The sequence below is a fragment of the Lynx rufus genome, unplaced genomic scaffold (assembly GCF_022079265.1).
Source record: "Lynx rufus isolate CCGP_SWC_20201006 ecotype Redwood Valley unplaced genomic scaffold, mLynRuf1.p SCAF_11, whole genome shotgun sequence".
Classification (NCBI taxonomy): Eukaryota; Metazoa; Chordata; class Mammalia; order Carnivora; family Felidae; genus Lynx; species Lynx rufus.
Window position 1 is genome coordinate 48948928 of NW_025814825.1, and position 26780 is coordinate 48975707.

Sequence of the window (26780 nt, forward strand, 5' to 3'; positions counted from 1 at the left end):
GTGAGCTGTCATGTGATCAGATTTGTGTTTTGGAAAATCACTTTGGCCATAGTTTGAAGAACTGGTTGATTGGAAGAAGGGATCTCAGACAAGAAAACTCTTTTGGAAGCTGTTGGAAGCTTCCAATGTAGGAGATAGAAGTAGCCAGAGTAAAGAGACTATATGGAGTAGAATCAGTAGAAATTGGTGGTTTGTTGACTATGGAAGTATTACTATTTACCAAGAAAAAGAAAGCAGGATGAGGAATTGTTTGGGAGAGAAGATGAGATTGTATGAGCAAAATACTGTTTTTGATACAGAGACTAGATTAATAACAACAAACTGGAATAATCTGCATCAGCCATTTCTGACAAATAAGATTTCCATGACCTTCAACTTTTTGTCCTTTTTTTTTTGTAAATTTTTAAAAATGTTTTTATTTATATTTGACAGAGAGAGAGAGAGAGAGAGAGACAGAGCATGAGTGGGGGTGGGGAGCAGAGAGAGGGAGACAGAATCTGAAGCAGGCTCCAGGCTCTGAGCTGTCAGCACAGAGCTCGATGCAGGACTAGAACTCATGAACCATGAAATCATGACCGGAGCTGAAGTCTGATGCTTTACCAACTGAGCCACCCAGGCACCCCTTGGTCCTTTTTTTTTAAATAGAAGGGGCTTTATAGATTGACTAACCTAACTGCCTCATTGTAGATGAATTTAAATGTCAAATCCTCTTGAACAGGCTTAGCATAGTCCTCCAGGCTGACTTAGTGGCTTTTACCACTTTGCACAATGCTCTGTTCGTATCTCCTATTGTAAAACTTAATCAGGTAGTATTGTAATTATCTGTTCATGTCTCTTTCTGCCAAATGACTACAACTGCCTCAAAGGCAGGGATTCTGTTTTGTTCAATTTTGTAACCTCAGTACTTAGTATTTGATGCATTTATAGTAAGTGATGGCTTTAATATTGATGGATAAAACTGGAGCAAAGTTCGGTGGTCTAGTCCAAAACTGCTTTGTGGGAAAGATTTATGGCTAGATTAAACATGACAAAAACACCAAGAAATGACAGCTCTGAGGATTCTAAAATTAAAAACTTACATTGTACTTTAAATTAGAGCATCAAGACTGTATTTTGGATCACATTTTAAAATACTGGTAAACACCTAGGGACATCTCGGTGGCTCAGTCAGTTAAGTGTCCAACTCTTGATCTCGGCTCAGGTCATGATCTCAGGGTTTGTGAGTTCGAGCCCCGCATTGGGCTCTGCACTGCTCAGAGCCTGCTTGGGATTCTCTTTCTTTCTCTCTCTCTCTCTTTTTTCCCCCACTTGTACTCTCTCTCAAAATAAATAAACTTAACAAAATTAAAAAATAGAATAGTGGTAAGCATCCAAATGTAGTCCTTGGGAGACCTTCATTGGAAACCTGGTAAAAGCCTTTAACACTGAAGTGAAGAGACTCTTTGAAACTATTTGAAATGGAGTTTTTTAAACCTTTGAGTAAATTTTGTTTAATGCATTTCATGTACCAATTCTGACTTATTGATAACTTTATCACCCATATTATTACTTTGATTTGTCCTAAAGTTGTTTAATCTAGTATCTGTCTGTGGCACTGGTGTAACATGTGTAGCTTTTGATTACCTGGTCCTTATGTGATCTCCAGTATCTCCAGTGAAGGTTTTTGTTTTCATTTTATTTACTTAGGCCTAAGACTCTCTAGCTGATTTCCTACCCTACCTCACTTAAGACATGATTCCCTCATCCTCTATTGTCTTCTTCTTTCTCCCTTCTCTCCTTCTTTTCTTTCTCCTTTCCTCTCTTCCCTGAGGCTTAACTGAAAGGTAATATAAACTTAACCTTTCCAAGATGTATTTGTTCTTTTTTTTAATTTTTTAAATTTTATTTATTTTTGAGAGAGAGACGAGCATGAGCAGGGGAGGGGCAGAGAGAGAGAGAGACAGAATCTGAAGCAGGCTCCAGGCTCTGAGCTGTCAGCACAGAGCCTGATGCGGGGCTCGAACCCACAAACCGTGAGATCATGACCTGAGCCAAAGTCAGACGCTTAACTGACTGAGCCACCCAGGCGCCCCTGTATTTGGTTTTTTAAAAAATATTTATTTTTGAGAGAGAAAGAGAGCTGGCAAGCAAAGGAGGGGCAGAGAGAGAGGGAGACAGAGGATCTGAAACAGGCTCCGTGTTGTCAGTGCAGAGCCCAACACAGGGCTTGAACCCATGAAGCATGAGATCATGACCTGAGCTGAAGTCAGGTGCCCAACTGACTGAGCAACCCAGGCACCCCAAGATGTATTTGTTTTTAAAAGGGGTAGTTATCAATATAAATAAATCTCAAATTTAATGGAATGTGTCAGAGGGTGAGTAACAAAGAAGAATCCGTTTTAATAATCAATCCATTTTAATAATCTATACTCCATTTACGAAAAGTTAGAGGCTTGTGATCTAGTGAAAACCAAAAATATTGGTAAGCACAGGATAATTTAAAGGGAGAGAGGTATTTTAGCCAAATAGCAACAAGGCAACACAAGAATATTTTTAAAATCTAAGCCTGTTTTGTTACTAAGTTTTTAAGCCCTTGCTCATTTTATTTAACAGCTCTTTCTTTTCCCCAAGGCACCATTTTTATTTGATACATTAAAGAAAAAAAGTTAACCTAGCTTTGGCTTCCTTTAAAATAAATAGAATTTTGACTTTGCCTTTCATTTGCTTTTGAGTGTGATTTTACATGAGGAAAGTAATTCACTATCAAAAGGGTAATTTGATTTTGTCTTCATTCTGAGAAGATGTTCCTAAAGTAATTCATATTCTTGAAATTTTTCCACTTTACATGTGATATATTTATGTCTTTATTTATACTTTACATGTGATATATTTATGTCAGGAATGGTTTTTTTTTTTTTTAACGTGGTTTAAAATCTTGCATATAAAGCTGCTCTGAGTTAGTCTTTTTTTTTTTTTTTTTTTTTTTTAACTGGGGCAAAGCAGTGAGAATTAATGTAGATGATTTTGAAGTGTTAGCGAATAACAGAGGAATTCCAGATGGCTATCTTGAAGCCCTAAGATTGTTGAAGCTCTGGGTCTGGCCTTGAGGAGACAGTAGCCAGCAAATGTTGAGTTTCATACTCCCATATCTCAGAGGAAAGCCTAATGGTTGACATTTGGAGTCTGGCAGGCCCTGTGTAGTTTGCTCTGACCTGCAGTTACCCCAATATACGGAGCTTGAAGTAGTTTCAAGACTGATAAAGGGATTCAGGTTTTCGGATAGGTCCTGGGGGCTTATTTCTGCCTAAAACCTGATGGTTACACTGAGCCTACTCTAGACGGTTCAGAGCATTTATTACTTGTATCCTTACCTTGTCCCCCTAGATCTATACATTTATTATTTGTATCCTTACCTTATCCCCCTAGACCTATAATAACTTGTAACTGGCTCCAGAGGTGGAAGTAAAAGGGAAGCAAAGTACCTTTAGATGTAGATGTTCTACATTCTTCAGGAATCTATGTGAATCCTCTCATGGTAAAATTAATGAATCTTTGAGATTTAAGAATTAAGAAGTTTACGTCGTCCATTGGCTTATCTTTATGAGTTGTAGCCTTAGCAGAGAAAAAAACCCCATCCCGTGCAGATGTTAGATCACTTCATTGCTTTTTCATTTTCTTAATTCAGATTATTGATGATGTTTTTGAAAGCATCATGGGGCGCTTGGGTGGCTCAGTCGATTGAGCATCTGGCTTTGGCTCAGGTCATGATCTTGCAGTTTGTAGGTTCGAGCCCTGCATCGGGCTCTGTGCTGACAGCTCAGAGCCTGGAGCCTGTTTCTGATTCCATGTCTCCTCCTCTCTCTACCTGCCACCCGCCCCTCTCCCCTCCCCCCCCCCATGCTCATGCTCATGCTCTGTCTCTCAATAATAAATAAATGTTAAAAAAAAATTTAAAAAAAAGTGTCAACAACTTTAACAGGACTTTAATGGTCAAGAACCTTAGAAGAGGCCATTCAACCCTGATAGCTGTTATTCCTTTGAAACAAAAGGCTTATCTTTATTGCAATTTTGGCAAAGCCTAGTAGGGCCAAATGAGGATACTGGCAGAGCAGAAGTGCCTGAGTATTTGGGATAAAAGAGAAGCAGGTCCAATGAATGGTAATAGGTGTCTTCCATATAGAGACTTCCTCATATTTCTGAGGGAAAGATAAAAATGACATTTATGGAGTACTTACTGTATTCCCCCACTATGCAAGACTGTTATGTAATCTTGTAGGAAGGCAGAAAGTGTAGGTCAAATTATTATTGAAAACTAGCCATTTTGACCATCATAACTACAATTTGAAACAAGATGATGGAAACACAAAAGCATTCCTAACCATGATTCTATCTGATCATAAATATGTTAGCTGTATTTAATATCAATCTTCAGTAATGATTAATAAATATTCTTTGTGGCATTGTGGTGGATAAAATGAAGTATAAGATCGTGACTCTATCCTATCTTTAAGATTTAGGTCATTATAGTTTGGTAATTATGGGTTTCATCTTTCAGTACCAGGATCTAGTTTAGTTATCAGTGAATGTCTAGAAAGGTGCATTAAAGGTGTTTTTGAAGTTGAAGGTTGAAACCCCCTAGTAGTCTTATGCAATCATTTAGTGAGTCATTTTGAAAAAGAAATAGAAAAGACTAGAAAATACCAAAGTGCGTTGCTTGAAGTAAAGTTAAATGTAGAATTATGGGACTTGTGTATACTGGGTTATGATATAAAATATTGTGGTCATAGTCAAAAAGCCACTGCTCTGGATAGTGAAGGAGAATGTATGCTGAGACATGAAGAAAGACATAGAATTTGAATCTATGGAAAAAAATAGGGAAAGAGGTCAGTGTAAGTAGAGCCATGGAAGCCATGGAAGGTGACATCATAAAGGAAAGACTGAGTAGACCATATTGAATGGAAGAGCAGAGTCTATCGAAATGGGAAATGAAGCTAGAAAGGTGTTTTAGTATTCAATTGTGGAATGTTATTGAATGTTACGGAATTTGGATTTTATTTTGTTGGTAGTAGTGAGTTTTTGAGGCTTTTGAAGCAAAATGATAGGTATGATCAAAGTGTTTATAAAAAAAAAAAAGTACAGACTAGTTTGGATGCTTTTGAAGGACCTCATCTAGTAGTAGGATATAGGAACCAGCACTCAGGTAATGGAATTGGGAACAGAAAGGAAGACAGAGGACTAAGCAACACCATAAAGAAAGAATATTATTTTCTGTTAACTGCTACCATTCATTTTTCCTTATATTTCATTATTTGCATAGCAACAGTGATGTTCCTAAAGGGCATATCAAATCATGTCATTTCTGCTTGAGTCCTCCACAGCTTCCTTTTGCAATTAGGTAAAATCTATGACCTACAAAGTCCTACTACCCTATCTCTTGTCTCCTATGGTCCAGCTGACACTGCTTTCTTTTTTTTCCACATGATAATTTTCATCTTACGGCTTTTGCACTTCTTTCCTCTGCTTGGAAAACCCTTGCTCTACTAGCTCTTGTTATTATTTAGTTGTCAGGTCATCTCCTTAGAGAACAGTAATTGTTCCCCAGTCACTCTCTATCCTATTGCCTTTTCTGTCATCTTAACATTCAATCTGTCTGAATTATTTATGTTTGAGTTATGGGACTTCTTTTGTAGAGTGTAAGTTTCAGAAAGGCAGGGACTTTGCTGTATTTACCCTTAGCACATAGCAGTCATTCAGTAAATATTCATTGAATGAAAAAATGATTATATGTGTTATTGAGTATAACCATCACAAACAATGTATGCACTTGAATTATAATGGCTTCAGTGAAAAATGACAATTACAAAATACTCGAGTTCAACAGACATATTATCATAATAAAATAATTTTATAGGATATATATGGAAAACTTAATGAATTCTTAAAACATAAATAAATTATATGAAAAAGCTTCATAATTGGGAACATCTTAAAAGGTTTTTACCATTAAGGACATTATCTTGCTTATAAGAAGAGAATCAGTAACTAATTGATTCTTTCAGTTCATTAGGATATCATATAGTGCACTAAGACAAAGGTAATTTTGTAGAGAAATAGTTTATCTGATGGAATCATGTTCCACTTGTGAGATCTTCATTTCTTTTTCATTCTATGAGTTGAAAATGGCAAGCATTTTTACAAGGTAAAGATTTATATATACTTGGAGACTAGAATATCAAATAGTTTCAACTTTTTTGTGTTAGAATTTTTGATGTATTAGTTATCTTTATCCCAATGATTTTTACATGATAAAGAATACAATATTTTTTTCTAGACTATCAACATAGCCAGTCTCCATTTGACATGGACATTTTGACAGAGTGATTATTTTGGTCTACTTTATCTTAGAACAAAACAGAAGACTAAATCTTTGTGACCATGGGTTAAGGCAGTGGTATCTTAGTATATTACCTGACTATTTAGGATTCCTTGGAAGGAGGAGCATATCTTGACTGGTTTTAGCTGCCTGTTTTGGGTGCTTGTATAACATTTGTTTAAAAAGAATATGCACTTTTTAAAAAATATTTTATTTTTTAAGTAATATGTACACCCAAAATGGGGCTTGAACTCACAACTCTGAGATCAAGAGTTGCATGCTCCACTGACTGAGCCAGCCAGGCTCCCCAAGAACATGCATTTTTTTTTTAATGTTTCAGGTTTATTTATTTACTTTGAGAGAGACAGAGACAGCACAAGTGGGGAAGGAGCAGAGAGAGAAGGAGAGAGAGAATCCCAAGCAGGCTCCCTGCTGCCAGCACAGAGCCCGATGTGCGGCTCAAACTCACAAAACCATGAGATCATGACCTGAGCTGAACCAAGAGTCGGAGGCTTAACAAACTGAGCCACCCAGGCACCCCAAGAATGTACATTTTTATATATAGTGTGTACATTTTAGAAAAAATGTATATTTGTTAGGAGGAAAAAATAAATTACAAGATTGGTTTGGCAGAACTTTCACTGAAACTTTTACCTCAACTAATAGCACTCAGAAGATACTTGCTTGCATTAAAGACAAGTTATGGGATTAGTGAAACTAAACTTTTATTGTAGGTTTGAAATATATGACTGTAGCTGGATCAGAAGTCCACAGTTTGGGATTGGTTCAATAATTTTGGGAAGTTTAATCAAAAGCTCTTCCTAGCCTTGGTTCATTACTAAGATCTAAATCTCAGTATGAAAATACCTTATAGTAACTTCCTTAGCCTGATAAAGGGCATTTCTGAAAAATCCACAATTAACATCATACTTAATGGTGAAAGACTAAATGCTTTCCCCTAAAATCAAGAATAAGACAAGGATGTCTGTTCTTATGGCTTCTATTCAACATTGTTCTAGAGGCTCTAGCCAGGGAAATTAGGTGAGAGAAAAATAAAAGGCATCAAGATTGAAAGGCAAGAGGAACCATTTTTACTTGCAGATATTATAGTCTTATGTATAGAAAATCCTTACAAATCCACATATACAAAAAAAACCTATTAGAGCTTGTGAACAAATTTAGCAACGTTGCAGAGTTCAAGATTGACACACAAAAACTAGTTGTATTTCTGTACACTAGTCTGAAAATGAATTTATGACAATAATTCCACTTCTATTGGCATCCAAAAGAATAAAATACCAGGAATAAATTTAACCAAGGAGGCAAAATATTTGAATACTGGAAAGTACTACTTAACATTGTTCAAGTGATAGTACTCTCTATATTGATGTACAGATTCAATGCAAGGCCTGTTAAAATCCCAGCTTCTTTTTTAACAGGAATTGACAACTGATTTTAAAGTTCGTATGGAAATGCAAGGTACCCAGATAAGCAAAACAATCTTGAAAAAAAAAAATTGAAAGACTCTTACTTCCTAATTTCAAAACTTACTACCAAGCTACATAATCAAGGTAATGTGGTATTGGCCAAAGAATAGACTTACAGATTAATAGAATGAAGTCCAGAGATAATCACTCACATTTGTGTTGTGCCAAAGACATTTTTTCAACAAAGATATCAAGACAGTTCAGTGTCTTTTCAACAAGTGGTAGCTGATACAACTGGGTATCTACAATGAAAAATAATGAAGTTAGATTGTTACCTCACACCACATATAATAATTATCTTAAATGGATCATAGACCTGAATTTAAAAGGAAAACTATAAAATTCTTAGAACATTAGAGTAAATCTTTATGAATTTGTGCTAGGCAATCGTTTCTTACCATATGACACCAAAAGTACAAGCAACAAAATAAAAAATTAGATACATTGAACTTTATCAAAATTAAAAACATTTGTGCTTCACAGGATACCATTAAGAAAATGAAGACAAATTACAGAATGGGAGAAAAATACTTGTAACATGTATCCACTAATAGCCCTGTATTCAGAATATAGAAAGAACTCTTAGAACTAAACAATAAAAAGACAACCCAATATAAAAACAGGCAAAAGATTTGAATATCTATTTCTCCAAAGAAAATATACAAATAGCACATGAAAAGATGTTCAACATCTGTGGTCATTAGGGAAATGCAAATCAAAACTATGTGATACTACTTCACACTCACTAATGGCTAACTTAAAAAAACTCACCAACTTTTGTGGTCATCCATTCATTGTATCAGTCACTATTGATTGGTAGAAAGGTCCTAAAAAGTTGACTGACTCATAGTTTGGCACTTAAAAAGTAGTGATGTCATCATCATCTGATGGCACTACTCAAATGACTCAACACTTTATAGTTACTTAAGACCTGTAATTAAACACAGATAAGTTTCCAATATAATATATAGTGCTACTACCTAATATGGCTTGAGTACTTGATAATGAGTAAAGTTTGAGCTCCGTCGCATATAAGAAGCGTATATTTAAGGGTCTTTAATAACCTCTAATTAACAGTGAAATCTAACAGAATTAAGACCATAATGCATAATACATTGAAAGGTTGTACTAACTGTGCAAGTTTCTCTTAAGGTGTAATAAAATACAGCCTGATTGTATTTGTTAGGCCTTGAACAACAAAGTTTAAAAGTGTAGTTGTGGAGGGAAGGAGAAATATCATTGTCCAGAGACCAGGAAAGAACCACCAATCTAATTTTCTGGTTCAGCAAATAAAATGAAGCTACTTCCCTTTTTTAGTCTGAAGATGGAGAACTGACACCTTTATTTTTAATTCATGTAAAAGTCCTGAATAAGATAATTTTATTCTTTGTACTTCTTTAGATAATAGGAGTCCAGTTACAGTACTGAGTTACTGAGAGTAACTATAGACAACAAAAAAGTATTTATGCATTGGAAAGTAGAGGATACTTATTTAACAGAGTTTTTCTATTTATAAAGCTATAGAACCAGATAAATGTAGATGCTAACATTATCAAACAGTATGTAGAGTACCATGTTGTTTGTCATGGAGACATATATCTGATATATTTATTCTTGTATGCAAGAAAATGAATATTTTAACTGTATTTTTATAAAGGGATAGGAATGCTGAAAACTGCAGACAAACCAAAAATAACTGTCAGAGTGCAGAGATGGGCACCTGTTAGAATTAAATGTTATATGAGATAGAGATGAAGTAATTGGTGGGTTTTGAAGATAAAATTTATGGTTAATAAAGGAAGCATAGCCAAGATAAAATTACACATCTAAAATGCAGTCTATGCAGTGAAGTCATTGCATTGCTATTTAGATAGATTCACAGTTTCTGAATTGACCTTTGTCAGAAATAGCTCATTAAGGTTAAGCTTTCTACTCCCAGACCCAGGCTGCAAGGTGACAGAGGCAGACTTAGACAAGAATTACATGCTAGAAATCAAGTGTTCTCAGAACTATAGCTGTACAGTTCCTAAAGTTGAAATCACTTTTACAACCAATAAGATGGGAGGAGAGGAGATCAGTAGGTCTTAAAAATAGCCCAGAAATGTTAAAACTTGAAACTCTAAAATTTTGTCTAGAAAAAAATAATTGTTAGACTTTAAATAATTGACATGGTGAATATCTTAACATGGTGAAGGTGTAGTATCTTTTTATCCAAGTGATTGCAGAGTGTGTATCTCTGTGCAGCTATAACTTGGTTAAGAAAACACTTCCTCTCAAACTGTGAATTTGTAATTTTAAAAAGGGAATAGTTTAATTACTAGACTTTTCTGATACATTTTAGATGATACAGATGATACTGTATCACTTTTTACTTTATATGCATCTTTGAGGAATATGTTTGATCCATAAAACTAGCCATACTTTCTATACTGATGCTCATAGTAATTATATAGCAGCAGGATTCTACTAGACTTTTTTAAAAATGTTTATTTATTTTGAGAGAGAGAGAGAGAGCACATGCAGGGGCAGGGCAGAGAGAGAGGGAGAGAGAGAGAGAGAGAGACAGAGAGAGAATCCCAAGCAGGATCCATGCTCCTAGCACAGAATCTGAGGCAGAGCTCGAACTCATGAACCACACTGTGAGATCAAGACCTAAGCATAAATCAAGAGCCAGACACTGAACCAACTGAGCCAAGCTGGCACCCAGAATTCTAGACTTTAAGGGCAATATGCTATTTTGCTAAATTCCTTTGCCACATATAGTACTTAGTATAGTGTAAATGCTCTGATAAATATTGGTTTAATAATAATAACTGCAATTCAAGTACTTTTTCTTAAGCACCTTCTTCATTTAAAGAAATTTCTATTTTGGTAGAAATTTTGGCAATTAAAGCATGCATGCCAAGAGGTACATCAGTAAGAAATCTTTTTATTACATGAAGAGATTTCTTTGGTATCTTGCATTTTTTAACCTTTAAAAATGAAGAAATTCAGATATGTTTGATATATTTTAGCTTTTGCAGAGAAGAGAAGTTCTTTTGTACTTCTATTTTTCTATATATTCTAGTGAATAATGCCAATTGAAAGTCCCGTGGGTGTTACTAGTGGAAAAACCACAGATCTAAAGGAGAACTCAGTAATGAGAATAGAATTTTCTAATATAGTTACTTGCTAACCAGTTCTTGAAGACAAATTTTCTTAGAAAATAATTAACAGCCCTGGGATAAACACATGACATGTTGCTTATACTCATATTTTCGAACTCAAGAAAAGTTGAAACTTAATAAGCTCATAAGTATAGGATTTCCTTGTTTTGTTACTTTGGGGAAAGCTAATGGAGAAAGGTAGACTTTAATACTAAACATGGCTTGAGGGCTAAGTTGTTGAAAAGGATACCTGGAATCCAACACAGCTTCTTTGTGGATTCGTAATCTGTTAATGTGAGAATTGTACCAGAAGTCAGAAGATATTTTCTTTTCATCTCTACTACTGGTAGGCTGTGGATGTTATATAAATTATCTGGTTTCTTTGAGTCTTGCTTTTCCTTGGCAGTAAAAGGAAGAGACCTAGATGATTTCTGAATTCCCTTCCTACATGAAGTTTTAGAGTTCTGTGAATTTTAAGTTCAGTAATCATAGGCATATTAGAAACTTTATTCTTTTTAGAAACTTTATTATTCTGTTGTCTGCAAAGCATTTTCCTAATATAAATACATGTGCAACATATGTATTTACAAATACATACATAAATGCAAATGCATGCAACCCCTCCTCCCAACATACACACAAAATGAAAAAAACAGCTGGAAAAATGAGTTTAGAATCTCTCATCCTTTAAACTTTGGGACTTTGTAAAATATATAAAGATTATTGTAATACATGGTGCCATAGTTACAATAATAAAAGCCTATTTTGTAAGTAGTTACTTTATAATGATAAAAAAGTACTTATTTTAAAATGATAATATTTTATAATTCTATAAAACTAGAATTTACCTTGGGAAGAATATGTGTCTGTGTGTATATAAATAATATAAACACATTCCTCAAAGCTGTATACACGCGCGCACACACACACACACACACACAGGTAGATATGAATTCTGAAATTTAAATACTACTGAGTATTTAGGACCTTGTACCTTTTGGAAAAATACTTACCACTGACTTCTAAGGAAATGTAACAAGTTAATCTGTAAACATTACTGTGCTAAATCCTAGTCACTTTTTTTTTTTTAATTCTCTAACTAGTTTATATTTTCTCAGGCTCCAGAAATTCTGTTTTGTGATTGTAACTGTATTGCTGTATCAAATCAGTCATTTTAATAGGCCCCTGTGATCACTAGATGAGGTATGTCATACCAGGAGGGAAAAGCACGTTGCTGTTACACAGAACTTTAAGGAAGGATGGTTTAGCTTGCTTAAAACATTTTATCTATAAACAATCTGAAGAGAAAGTAGCTGTAGGTCAATGTATTAGAATCTTTCTTCCTTACCATTTGAAGAATCAAAGTAGCTTTTTAATAATGTCCTCATTACTTTGATAGTCTGCCAAGCCCTAATTTTGGGACATCTCCACTGTCCCTTACCCCCACCCCATTTAGAGTTCTTAAGGGTTCTTGGAAACCAGAGTTGTGCTAAGTCCACTAGAATTTGTACTGTCTTTAACTGAAACCTCCTTAGAAGTCAGTCATTCCCACTTATTGTCTCCCTATAGCATTTAGCATTCAGCACAGTGACTGTTCAACTTTTTTTTTAATCCCCCCAGAGAGTGTGAGGCAAAATCACATTCTAGTTTACGGATACGGCTTCACTTTCTCTAAAATTAAGTATAGAATTGAATGATCCTCAAGATCTCTTCTAGTCCAGAAAATTCTGAGATTTCAAGTACCCAATCCCACTTTTTACTCTCAGATGCAGTTTTTGGACCAAGGGCTAGGACCCATTATCTCCTAACTCTTAAAGGCATTTCTAGTATATTATTATGACTTCCACTTCCTCATTTGCTGAAACTGTGGACACCAGGTTCAAACTTCATCTTATTTTCTGCTTTTATACTTTTGGCTCAAATTCTTTGACTCTCCCCACCCCAGCTTCTCTTTTGAACGTCTAATGCACAGGATGGCATGAACAAGAATAACAAAAGTTTTTACAATAACCAAAATGAAGAAGTAACCTGAATTTCCACTGATAGGGGAATGGTGTAATATAGTCATAACTTGCAGCAGGTAAAAAGAATGATACAGACTTCTATGTGTGTTTATGGAGAGATTTCCAGGCACATAAAGTAGAAAAGAAAATAGAAAAAATAGTATTTTCAATATGACCTCATTATGTTAAAAAGTACCACAGTCATCTGTGTAAATACATTAGAAAATTTCTGGAAAGATAAATGTCAGATTGATACACTTGTTACCTCCAGGAAAGGGAGTGGGAGTCAAATAGAAACTATTATGTTGATTTTATTGTTAGAGTTTTTGTAATAAAAGTGTATATTGTGAATATTATATATATTGTGTATATTAAAAAGGTAATACACATCCTATTAATACATTTCCATAGATAATAAAGCTGGAAGGGGCCTTAGAAAATCATCTAGTCTGGTATCCTTATTTTATGGATAAGGAAACCTAAGCCCATCTAAGTTATATTCTCCACCAAGTTGATTAATGACAAAGTCAAGATAAGAATCTAGATTTTCTGATACCCAAAACCAGAACTTTTTCCACACTGCCTTCTAGGTACAGCTAAAATAAATGTTTTTCATGAAGTGTTTCCTGATTGTACAAAGGGATATCTTCTCTAAATTCCTATCTGTACATTGCCTGTATCACTTACATGAATTTCACCTACACTACCTTATAATACAACGTCCTTCCCTTCTGGATCATATATATCACGTGAGGGAAAAAACTTTAACTTGCTCGTTTTTATATCTGACACACATTTTTTGGATAACAGGTGCTCGGTGAATTAATAATTAATATTTTTGTTTGATTTTTGTGGCAAGCTGTGCACCTCATGTTAGATTAAGAGGGGAAAGTTAAATGCCAAACCAAATAAACAGCTGTGGGGATTTTTTTGTTTTTGTTTTTTGCTATTTTGTGAAGCCAGCAACTTCAAGATAGAAAGTATTTTAGGAAGGCACATAGTGAGATATTTACTACCCTGCAAATATCTTCCCTTTCCAAGGAAAATACTTTGTTCTCCACTCGTGCTTCAGAGAGAACAGTTTGTCCCCATAGGATATTCTAGGTAATATGACCCACTTAGGAAATATGTGGTGATTGTGCTTCATAATGGGACCTCTGCTAAAGTTGTTGTACCATGGGAAAATGCCTCTTGAGTGTGATGGTTTTACAGATGAAAGTACATTTTTCTCTGTATTTGAATTGGTACAGCAGACCAAGAAACTCAATTATGACTTAAAGTTTTACTATAAATAGCATAGAAGATGTGATAGATCTTTTTGTTGTTGTGAAAACATTTCCTCAAAATGTTTTGGAGTTTATATAAGCATATTGCCCTTGATGTATTGTCACCCTGTTCTGTCTAAATAGCTCTATAACTTGATATTAGCATCTTACTAAATTTCAGCTTGCTTTTTTTTTTTTTATAAATTTTTTTTTTTTTTTCAACGTTTATTTATTTTTGGGACAGAGAGAGACAGGGCATGAACGGGGGAGGGGCAGAGAGAGAGGGAGATACAGAATCGGAAACAGGCTCCAGGCTCTGAGCCATCAGCCCAGAGCCCGACGCGGGGCTCGAACTCACGGACCGCGAGATCGTGACCTGGCTGAAGTCGGACGCTTAACCGACTGCGCCACCCAGGCGCCCCTCAGCTTGCTTTTTGAGATATAGTCTTCTTCTATGATTTTTATCTGCAGTTGTTTTGTTTTTGATTTTTTGGTAACTTGGTTTATTCTGTTAGCTGTTTAATTTGACATCATTAAAAGCCTGCAGAATTTTTTAAACAGATTCTTTCATTAAAGTTCCCATTATCAGCTAGAACATTGTGCTTGGGAAGATTCTTAGGAAGACTTTTTTTTTTTTTTTTTTTGAAAGGCTAATGTTTCTCTTAGTTTAGAATTAATAACCTTAGGACAATATCACAGAATGCTGAGTATTTCCATAAATGCTTCTAGCCAAAGAGATTGTTATTGAAAGGGCCAATTGGTGCTCATAGGTTTTCATCTAGTCATACTTGCTATACCAGAATTCAAAAGTGTATGTGTGTGTGTGCACATGTGTGCCTGTAGTTTTATTTTAAAGTGCAGTTATGAGTTTGGCTCATTTGAAAACTATGAAGTAATTAAAATAGAGATAAGACTTTACTAAATAGTTACTAAATCTGTAACTAGTGAATTTCAAATATGGTATATTGAAACTTGTTCTTGCTTTGTTGAGCATTTTATTAGAAATTTTAAAAATTATGTTTAGCACATTTTGATCTGCTATGCTTGGAAGAAAAGATTTTAGAGGTTAGTTTTTCACTGTTCTTGTTCATAGATTTTTTTTAACTTTCATAGAAATAAAGATTGTAGATTAATTTACTCACAAAATTAATAGGCCTTTGTCATTTTCTAAATTTTTAATTGGCTGTAGAATTTGCTATAAGAAAATTCCTTTTATTTTAAAATTGTAGTCAACAGTGCTTAGTTTAGTAATATTTGAATGGAATGGAAAAAATGATTTTTGTTTTAATTCAAGTATAATATATAGTGTTATATTAGTTTCAGGTGTACAATATAATGATTTAGCAATTATATATATTAGTGTTTATCATGACATATATACTCTTAACCCTTCATCTGTCTCGCCCATTCTCTCCCCACCCCCCTCTAGCAGCCACTAGTTTGTTCTCTATATTTAAACATCTGTTTTGAAAAAACAGATTTTTAAACATTAGCTTGAGGGCATTTTCTGGTTAGTGCTTTAATTTAAAAACAGTTTTTTTTCAAATGGTAGTTCTTTATGGAGAAACATTTTTAGAAATGATATAAAGAACTGTATTCTATCTGTGATTTCGTAGTTTAGGCATAGCAAAGCTGGAGCTCAAACAGGTGTTTGAACTTGGCAGCTTTAATTTGCAAAGTGGCTCTACCTCTCTTGGTAAATGAAGGTTAATTAGAGGTTTCTCAACCTATTTGATCGAGCTTTGAGTACTGTAGTACAGAGGGGTTGTATGCTAGTACAGGTCCAACAGACAGAGGTTAGAAATAAACAATTGTTAAGAATCATTCATCTTTTAGCTTTAGTTTTACTTTTTCCACCAAAGTACAATTTGACCTCTTTCTCTCTACCCCCTTCCCACCCTTTGTACTTTTACGTGAGATAACTAGGAAATATGTTGGAAGTTTTGTTTTAGGAATTGTTTCAAATTTCCTTGATCCTTAAAATTTAGCATTTGTTTTGAACACCAATCTAAGATGACTTGAGTATCAGTCTAAGATGACTTCCGCCTGATGGTTAGATGTCTATGCTAATGTCTCTTTAAGAGTCTTATACACCATTAACCCCAACATCATGTTTTCTAATTTAAAATCTTTGGTGGAAATGAGAGTTCATTTGAAGTGGCTTCATTTCTGGCACTGACAAAGGACCCCTAAAGAGAATTACAAACAACTGATAAGCACTTACTTACTAGGTATTGACTGTGTGCTAGGTACTGGGGATAGGATAAAAGGAGAAGTCCTGGATTCTGCTTTTGAGGATTTATAGTCTAACTAGTTAGAAGACAAAATATATATTATAAAGCCCCCATAAGCAATATAATAATTAAGTGCTGACTTGTGTGTATCCCAGATGGGAGTTGAGTTAACCTCATAGCAGCAGGTTATCATAGGCTAAAACTATCATAAACAACTTAGTTACAAGTGCTTATTCTTGTGACTTGTGTGCTTCTGTCTAGGCATTTGCCAAAATTGGTTTTATCATATTTTCAATATGTTTGGAAGGGCTTTCAGGAAAAATGCTGCATCTGAAGCTTTTTTGCGCTTTTAATCATTAAAATATAGTTTGTCACTTATTCTGGAGTGAAAGTGAACTTTCAGCTATTCAGCATGTATAAGATTCATATAGACCTGGGACTACATTTAAAGACTGTGATAAAGTCTTCTTAATCTATAGTTGCTTTCCTGATATGCTGTGACATATCATGTCACAGCTAAAATACAGAAGTCATTTTTAGTGGCTGTTTTTCTTACTGAGGGGTGTCTACTATGGTTTTCTCTCTTTTGTAGTTGCAGTGTTGGTGAATACCCAAGTGTCTTGTGGAAAAAGCTTTAACTGGGACATGGGACAGTTAAAACTGCTATAGCTCTGGGTAAATAAGGAAAACTGAAAGCCCATTTCCTTAGCTCTCCAGAATCTCTTCTATGTCATTTTGGTTTGGAGTACCTATTGAAGATGTTCCTTTTATTTTAGTAAGCCCTATATGATGAAGTCTTAGAAACTTCTGTGATTATGTTTTTCCCTTTGTGACTTACATTTCTTCTGAGTGCTTCACAATTTATCCTTTAATAGATAACCCCAAACAAGATGTTTCTGTGGGAAATATTGTGCTTCTGTAAACTTTTTTCTAGTACATCAACTTTAGATTACTGATTTCTAAAAATTTCAACATACAGCCTCTTAAGTTTGCATAAAAACTGATACTGGAGGTTTATATGGCATTTTATGCCATTACAAAAAAATCTATTTTTCATAATATGCTTTATTTTCTAATATTTTTACCCAAAAGTAATTAGAACAATATTAACGCTTTAAACTACTGTAAAATTAAACGAGAAAATTTGGGTTTTCTAATTTGGAAAGAAGGGAGAAATCTGGAAATGAAGAAAGGATACACCAAGATTTTTTTCACCAAAATCATAATGACTAGAATTAGGAAGTATAGTCCCTTGAAGCTTAAAAGAGGGATTTTTGAATTTAAAAAAGAAAATGGATAGTCCTGCTTTACACAGTGAAATTCTTACAGGGATTTATTACACTAATAAAAAATGGAAATAAAATCAAACCACTTTAGATCAGTTCTTTAATAAAACATTGCTACTGTTTATATATATATATATATATGACCATATATATATATATGTTTTATATACATATATATATGTATATATATATATGTTTTATATACATATATATGTATATATATATATACATGTATATATATATATACATATATATATGTATATAAAACATATATATATATATGGTCATGGAAGACAACCATCATAGTTTTCCTGAGCCATCTGTTGGTGTCACTGACAAATATGTACTCTTTGGTATTTGGATCATTGGTGTGACCAATTACGGCATTTTTCTCTAGGGTTGTAATGTCTGTATGGTTTTTCTGTCTTGATTCACTTTATTCCAGTCTGATTCACAATTATTCCTTTACAGAACAGCTTGTATTTGGCATAGCTGTAAAAAAAAAAAAAAAAAAATCCAGTCTTTTCTAAATAAGGTTCTTTTTCAATCGGAAATTCCGTCTTTGTAGTTAAAACATTTGTAAACATAACACAATTTAGATAGAGCTGAATGACTTTGCAAGACTGCTATTTTTGTAATGCAGGAGGCTTTTCCTAAAGAGCAATTTGGTGATACTGGGCTCCTAGAACTCCCTTGAAAGCGGTTGGAATTTACTGCTATATGTATTGGGTCAGATGAAGGAGGAAACATGCATTTTCTGGCTTGCAATGTTCAGGAAATATTGGTATGTTTAGAAGAAATTACTGAATACATTTTGGGTGTTATTTTTCATCATTTCAAAGGATCCTTCACATATCTTTTGTCCCCTGAGATTAGAGATGTTGGTGATCCCAAAGATATTTCAGGACTTTCATCCTGTTATATCTCTAGTATCTGAAAGGAAATACAGCCAAGTTGGGCAAACTTATTCTCCAAATTCTGTCACCTTCTTTGGTTGGAGCAACAATTTTTATATTCTCATTGGAATATACTTAGGCAAGCCATACAAACTGCCCTGCAGAACAGCCAGGATTTTGATTGGCAGTGGTAACAAAATGGAACATGTTCCCTCAGACCGGCTTCTTCTTCTTTTCATATTCATAGAACAGTCTAGATTTGTTCTATAATCAAAGTGTAATGGCACTTGTGCAGCATTCTTGGACAGAAGGTTATGTTGGTATTGAGTTAAGGCTGGAATCATACAAAATAAGTATTAGATTTCTGATTTTTCTCTCATTGAATTTTTTTCCTGGGCTTATCCAGAGGAGAGTCAAACTAAGATTTAGACAGATACAAATAGAAACAAGTCATAAATTTGAGCACAGTTTTTTACTGATAAAAATTGTCTTTTAGGAGACATTGTAATTGTTTTTACTCTGCTGAATACTTTTTCCTTTTCAGAAGGGTTTTAAGAAGTAAAGTAGTTCTTATGACATGTTCATATTTTACCTGCTAAAAATGCTCAGTGCCCTAATATAACACTGAAAATATTTCTGTTTATCAGAAGAGAGCATGCCCAGGATTGCAGCCAGGTGTTTTGTGAAGCTGCCTCCAAAAGAAACTTTCAAAAACTACACTTCAGTTGGGCCCTTTGTGATCAGAAAAAAATATGATACAGTATAATAAAAGAGAAAGATGGGAAGGGTTATGTAACTTTGAAATAAAGATAAACCAAAACATTAATTCTCTGTCATTGTCAGGACTGTGGCATATTTAACATTCTGTGTATCTTATTTTTTTAGGGATTTTCAATGCCCAATAAATACCTCAGGATTATTATTATTTTTTTAATCATACATTAGTCAACAGTTGCTCTTTGTTATTACCCTTTTCCTGCCCTAAATTTCACTCTCCCAAACAAAACAAAACAAAAAGCAGCCCCACATTTCAATTTCAGGGAAATTTTTCTAAAATGGGACTTTAAAAATAATCCCTGGCTAACTTGACTGAAATGGCAGATATTCCGCAATGCCAGACCCATTTGCCCTCTGCCAGTAGTAAGCATGGTCGCTATTTTTAATCATTTAGCTTCGTATTTCAGGTTACTTATATTCAGTACAAATTATGGATATTCATCTTCCAGGGATGTGTTCCTTCTTAGGCCAGAGTATTTCTTTTCCATTTAAATAAAATGTGTCTTTCTTCTAAGTGAGTACACTTCCTTAAAATGAACTATTATACTAATCACATCTTGTTATAAAAGCATTGTGCTATTTTCATTTTATAATTCTAAATGAACATTTGTATTCCAAAGCATTCTTCAAGCATGTTGTTTGTGCTGTGTAGAATCATCATTTTATTAAAGATAAGTAACAGTATTTCTTCATTTCCCTCTACAACCCTGGACTATAATTTGGTATAATAAAATAGTTGCACTGGGCTTGTGGGTAGGAGTGGGGCTGTGAGTGTTAGAATTACACTCTTATAGAAGAGTAGACTAATGCTTGCTGTGTGCATTTTGTGTGTAAAACTAGGGCAGTATCTTACAGAACGTTATCACCGTGTCTCAAATCTGACTTGCCAGCACGTAGGAAGTTTGTTTTGGTTTCAAAATGTACTTTACCCCATGGTGGCTGGCAGGGTACAATACTATTGACATCACTGTGTTTCAAATAGAAAATTAACAAGTAGCTACTGTTGTGATTGCAGATTGCCTTCCCAGTCCCTGTGAGAGAATGCTTTTTCTTTGGACAGCAACACTTCTCAGCCCCTTGGTACCATTAAATCAGCCAATGGGGGCTGCCAGAATAGGGATGAACACCAACAAAAAGCTGAAGAATAGAAAAACGTTAATAATGCAAAAATCTTTCATCAGTTTCCAAATTGATGTGAAAGATAAATAATTGTTAAAAATTTCTCTCCCACCCACAGCTAAGTTTTGACAGTAGGCCAGGTTCAGAGCCTGATCTCTCCAGAGAGGAGAATCCTTTCCCTCCACCCAAACCCCTGGAGAGTTGCCAAAGGAAAATAAGCTATTTTGTATTTAGAACAAATTGCCACTGTTTTCTCCAGTGATGTAGCCCTATTTCCCAGACTTTGAAACTTGGAATACAGAAAGTTCTTGTGTGACCAAAGAAGAAATATGGTGAATGAATGATCAAGTTTTTTGTTTTTTTTTTTAACCAAATACTCATAAGCAGATAAGGGGGCGGGGGGGATGAGATGTATACATGGAAGCTAAATTTAGTGCAGAATGGATGTCAAATGAACAATTTTTGTTAAATCACTTTGGAGATTTGGTTCCTTGTGGGGGTTTTCAGTGAAGAACATATGCCTCTACAACCAGATTTTAATTATTTTTTTTTTCAAATAAGGCTGTCAAAAATCAAGTTTTCCTTATAGATGAATGCAGGACAGTTTTAAAAATTGTTTATGTGTTCTGTACTATAGGCTTTAACTGATCAGCAGTCCTGTGATTTTGTAAAACTGCAGTTGCTAGTTTCTCATGTTATCAGATGGGATAAAACTGTTCATTTAATTTCTTTTTCTCTCTTGCATTGTAGAGTATTTCTTTTTAGACTTTCCCTCTCTTACCTCGGTTTTCTTAGCTTTATGTCTTTTCTGTTTTTTTTCTTAGTAATTGCCTTCCTGCCATTATACTTGTTGTTGTTACTATTTCTTGAACAACAGCTGGAACAAAGGCCAAACTTGAATTGAATTTTCTGTTTGCTAGGAGGCTTATTAATAAGGTTAGAAAGTTGAAATTGGTGACCAAAAAACTGGATTAAAAAAAATGATCTGGGGGGGCTCCTGGGTAGCTCAGTCGGTTGAGTGTCCCACTCTTGATATCAGCGTAGGTCTTGATCTCAGGGTTGTGAGTTCAAGCCCCATATTGGGCTCCACGCTGCACAGGGAACCTACAAAGAAAAAAAAATCTGTGAAGTTCATTTTACATTGTCTTAGTCCCCCATCCCTGTAAATGCATCGATAAATCAGTCTAATGGCTGTAATTCTTAATCCTGTTTCACTATTAAAAGAGATGCTGACCCTAGAGTTAGATTGGAGATTGTCAGGAACTCTACAAGTAGTCATCTTTGGTGGTAACTTCAGTGGCACACGAATTTCTAGTGTACAGTTCTGGCATCCATAAGCAGATCTCTCATGAATGTCGACCTGGCATCTGAATATACTGTTTGGAGGCCCCAGTATTGTTACCTCAACTTTGTGAGTTAGAGAGTCCCAGAAATATCCACTAGAAATTATGTTACATTCCTCCTTCCCACTGTGTGCCAGTTATTCTGTTTGTTATTGGAAAAACTGAAATGACTAAAAATATAGACTCAGTCTTATCTAGAAAGTAACAAAAATATAATATGATTAGTATGAAAACCAACTATTAATTTTCTGAGGAAGGATGTAGCAAGGAAGGTGTCATAGAAGAAATAGTAGTTTGGCTGTGGTCTGATAAATGAGTTAGATACGAACTAGGTAGATAGTAAAGAGAAGGACATTCCAGGTAGAGAAATGGGTAAGTATAAAAGCACATTTGGTTTGTGGAAGAGGTTTGCAAGGATATGGGCAATAGAAAGTGTGGCTAGAAAAGTGGTAGGCAGAAGTCCAAATTATAGCATCTTCAAACAGATAAAAATTACTACTGGCATCACAGCATCTTGTTTCAGCGTCATAATAAGGTGCCACTGATTGTTTACTGATAATCATTGTTATTGACTGAATGGCACTTCGTCCTCTTCATATCTGAGATGTAAAGACTAAATAAAACTCAACCCATATGGAATCTGTGCAGTTTGAGAAAGAATGTATCACTATTTTGTCCTCATTAATTTATTGAGTACTCACGTCTCCCCGTCTCTTCTCCCCAACTCCATTCTCCCTCACTCTCTAAACGTTTGAAAAACGTAATCCTAGCTATGATTCAGAAGTGATATTCTGAATTCTAAAGTTCTGATACTGATCTGTAGCAATTTGCTCTAGTAGTTTGAACATAGATTCCTGGAGGTCTTGAGATACAGTGTAAAATAGTGCAAGATTTATTTGAAGTCTTCTTTTGTCTTAAAAGTGTACTTTGCATTTGTGTTTATTTTCCTATAAAATGGTGTTTTCTTCCAAATCTTTGAGGAAAAGTAGGACTTCAGAAGGCATATTACTGTATGTTTAACCTTCTCCCTTTAAATATTCTGGCTTTCTACCCTAAGAACTACTTAGATTTTATTTGGAGAAAGTGATTTTAAAAAGTCTTCCATGGGGCGCCTGGGTGGCGCAGTCGGTTAAGCGTCCGACTTCAGCCAGGTCACGATCTCGCGGTCCGTGAGTTTGAGCCCCACGTCGGGCTCTGGGCTGATGGCTCAGAGCCTGGAGCCTGTTTCCGATTCTGTGTCTCCCTCTCTCTCTGCCCCTCCCCCGTTCATGCTCTGTCTCTCTCTGTCCCAAAAATAAATAAACGTTGAAAAAAAAAAAATTAAAAAAAAAAAAAAAAAGTCTTCCAAGAGTGAATAACATGTATCTCAGCCTTAACTGATTTTATTCAGTTGTATAGAGATGAGCCCTTTAGTGCTAAGATGGACAGTGTGACTGTGGAATAATTTATATTAATATAATATTATATAGTATATATAATTTACAGTTTCATTATAACACTTGTTGATATTTCTATCTGGTTATTTGATAAGATATCAATTGAATTACGATGAATATTAAAGCAGCTTTTTTTTTTAATAGAGTCCCAGCTATTCAACTAAGTTTTTGTTTTGTTTTCATTAAGCCTCACAACATCACCATCAGTTCTGATGCTAGGGAAATGCCATTTACCAAGTTACTACCTGGGAGCACTTAATAGTCTGTTTACTTTTTGTGAGGCAGATAATAAGTAAGTTGTAAGTGAAAACATATAATTAGCACATGCCATTTTATGAGAATAGCTTGTCTAAGTTTTCTTATTTCACAAACAGAATAAGCTGAACAGAATATGATCATATTTGTTTTTGTAAATAAGATCCATGACTTTATATCTGGATCCATTTTTAATGTCATTTTTCATAAGAAAAAGAGGTAGGCAGATTTTTTTTTGTATCTTGAGATTTTTGAAGCTTTTCAACACTAAATTTTAGAGAAACATTGAAATAAAAATGTATAGGATAAGCAGCTAGTTGCTGTCATGTGCAGAAGTGTTGTGTAGGGAGTTGGGAAACCTGGCCACAAGCCACTGCAGTTTTGAAGAATGTGGCTCAAGGGAGGACTCTCAGCCCGTTGCGTAACTTTCAGCAGAGAGGAAAGTACAAAAACTGTCCCTATCACTTGACTTGTTTTCCATTTTGATTTAGTTACTTGGCACAGTCTTGGTATCCTGTAGTGGGGGAATGAAAGACAAGCAAGTTCCAATGAAGGACCGTGCCTCCGAGGGCATCAGCCAATGGATGGTTTGTGAGACCTGGCAGGTGTTAAATTTCATATTGTTTTTGGGCAGAAGGATTAGAGTTTCAAGAGACGGCTTGAAAAAACATCATCCTATAGTACTTGCAATTTTTTTTTTCTAAAAGAGAATTCTTTCCTCTCTCTTCCCTCAACACTGTGTGCTTCTTGTGGTGTATATACCTCTGCTTTAAAATATCACAGCTACTAGGTAAGAGGGGCCATTTTATAGCAAAATCATTTCTCCTCATGTTCTGTGATATTTCAGTTTGGCAGTAGAGTTTACAAGGTTTGAAATCAAAAGCAGTGTTGGTTCCTTCAGGGAAAAATGATCCCAATCTACCAAAATAAAAGCCAAACAGACTCTAATTGTTCCTTTTCCCGCTGGGGCCTTGTCCTTTTTGAAGGTATGGGTTAGTTTGATAGGACCTTCTCTCTAACAAGGTTAGTCACTGGGAATTGCCTCTTTCCCTGGATAAAACCCACTTTTAAATCTATTTTAAAACAGACCTCAAAGAGTATTTGAAAATAAAAGTACTTTGGTATCTCTCCATTCTCTTGCCCCCTCCCTCAGCAAGGAGACTCCAGTTTTCTTACAGGGCACCCTTGCTGCAGTGTCTAATCCTCATGCTAAATTAGGAAGGATTTATGTTTTCATAGTTTTTATTGAACTATCCATGTGTTGTGAAAACTTAAGTAAATGCTAACCAGGGGGCTAAATTTTTTTCTCATTTTCTGTCAAGGCTAGTTCCATAAATTTTACAATGTCAGGCTTTTTCTGTTGGTTGCTAGTCTGGTGTTCATCAGAATATTCAGAGCAGCAGCCTTAACTTTCCCCAGCCTTCTTAACCTGCTTTGACTAAAGGTGCAGTATATGCCTTTCATGAATCCTATGTCAGCTCTTCCACAACTTGGAGACTTGAAAAATACCATTTTATGTTACTGGCAAATTTTTTTCTCAATGCATAAGGATTTTCAAATCAAACCAAGGGGTTTTTTTTGTTTGTTTTGTTTTTTCCTTCTGTCTCTTGTCCTCTTTCTTCCTCCAGTGTCTTGCAGCCCATGATTTGGCAACCCCTTACAGGAGGCTCCTGAGCCACCAGTCACATGAGAATGAAGGCAAGAAAAGAAAGGACCAGATGGCATCAAAAGATATGCCTTTCTAGGTCGTTGGTGGTTAAGCTTGCAATCTGGTTACCAGCAGGGAGACCATGGGGGAAAGGGTGAGAACAGCACAGCACCACTGTAAGGGAAGAAGAATTTTGCCGTACGGTTTGTTTCAATAATTTGCTGGAGAAAAAAAATTTATACATGAAGGTGAATGAATTTTCTGATTTAACTTTCCAGTTTACAGTCACAGGGTATCACATGGCTCTTGGAAGGGTGAATTTACCTAAAACTGGCATATAACAAGCATGTGGAAAACTGTGTGCAGTATTTGGATGGCAGCTTTGAAAAGTGTGGCTCCCACTTGGTCAGTTGCTGTCCTTCAACTGCCATTAACCTTTTGTTACTTTATTCTCTATAAATTCCTGACTCACAAGTATAAAAACTGAAGGAAATGACATTTGGCTCTCACAGATAGACCTTTCCCCACAGGAGAGCAGAGGACATCATTTACCACTCCTTCATACTCATATCTGTTTTGGAGATTGTATTTACAAGACATGGAAAATGGCATCACTGGCCTTTGTGAGACATGATAACTCAGAGTATCTTTTCTTAAGCTGTAACTTGGAGCACATTTATAATTATTTGACTGAAGAAATGTTCGATAGTGGCTAATAAAAAGTATTTTAGAGGGCAGTCTGACCTCTCTGTTCATCAGCCATCTTACACATTGACTCCCTTGGCCTGGGCAAATTCTGATTTGATAGTGCTATTGCAGCAGACCAGACTGCTGAACTTGGCTGATATTTCCTTACAAAATTCCAACTTAGTTGTTTTCCCCTGAAAGAAAAAAGTTAAGATATTTTTAATTTTAGGTTCAAACTTGATTTCAATATATGAACTTGAGTCCTGTACTCTTTTAATTACCTTGAGAAGTGTTGCTTTCTCATAGATGAATTCAATATCTCTCAAGTCCAAAGTCAAATTTCAGCTTCTCTTGTAAGTCTTCTTTCTCCAATTACAATCTCTCCTTTTATTCAGATTCTGTTGCCCTTGATTTCTGTATGACTCATTTCATTATGAACCAAATGAGCAAAACAATATGTTTCATTCTGTAGTTTAGATTATAAACTCTTAAAGTTTCTGTTTCTACTTCTGCCATTCAAGCAAGTATGTGGAATATTGCTGAATAAACAAAAGGTAGTAAAAAAAATCCCTCGATAAGAAGAAAGAAAAAACATAGATATTTTAATATTATGTTAGTTGATTTCTGCCTAGATTTTAATGTGACTGTAGATCTCACGAAACAGAAAACTGACCCACCCATTATTTTTTCCTTGATGTAAAAGTAAGGAGTCATTCTGAAGTTCCTTAAACTCTGTAAAAGATACTTCCTATGTAGTTCTGGGGTTAAGTAATTTAAACAAAATTGACAAGTTATTCTTGTCATTTATGTTAACTTTACTAGTTGCTCTGTTAACTTTTTTAGATG

The 26780-nt window shown here is 35.0% G+C and overlaps 1 protein-coding gene across 3 annotated transcripts in view; it reads left to right on the top strand.

The window, feature by feature from the left end:
• Window positions 1-26780, top strand: part of MXI1 (MAX interactor 1, dimerization protein) — an 82594-nt gene that overhangs the window by 44515 nt on the left and 11299 nt on the right. The window lies entirely within an intron of this gene.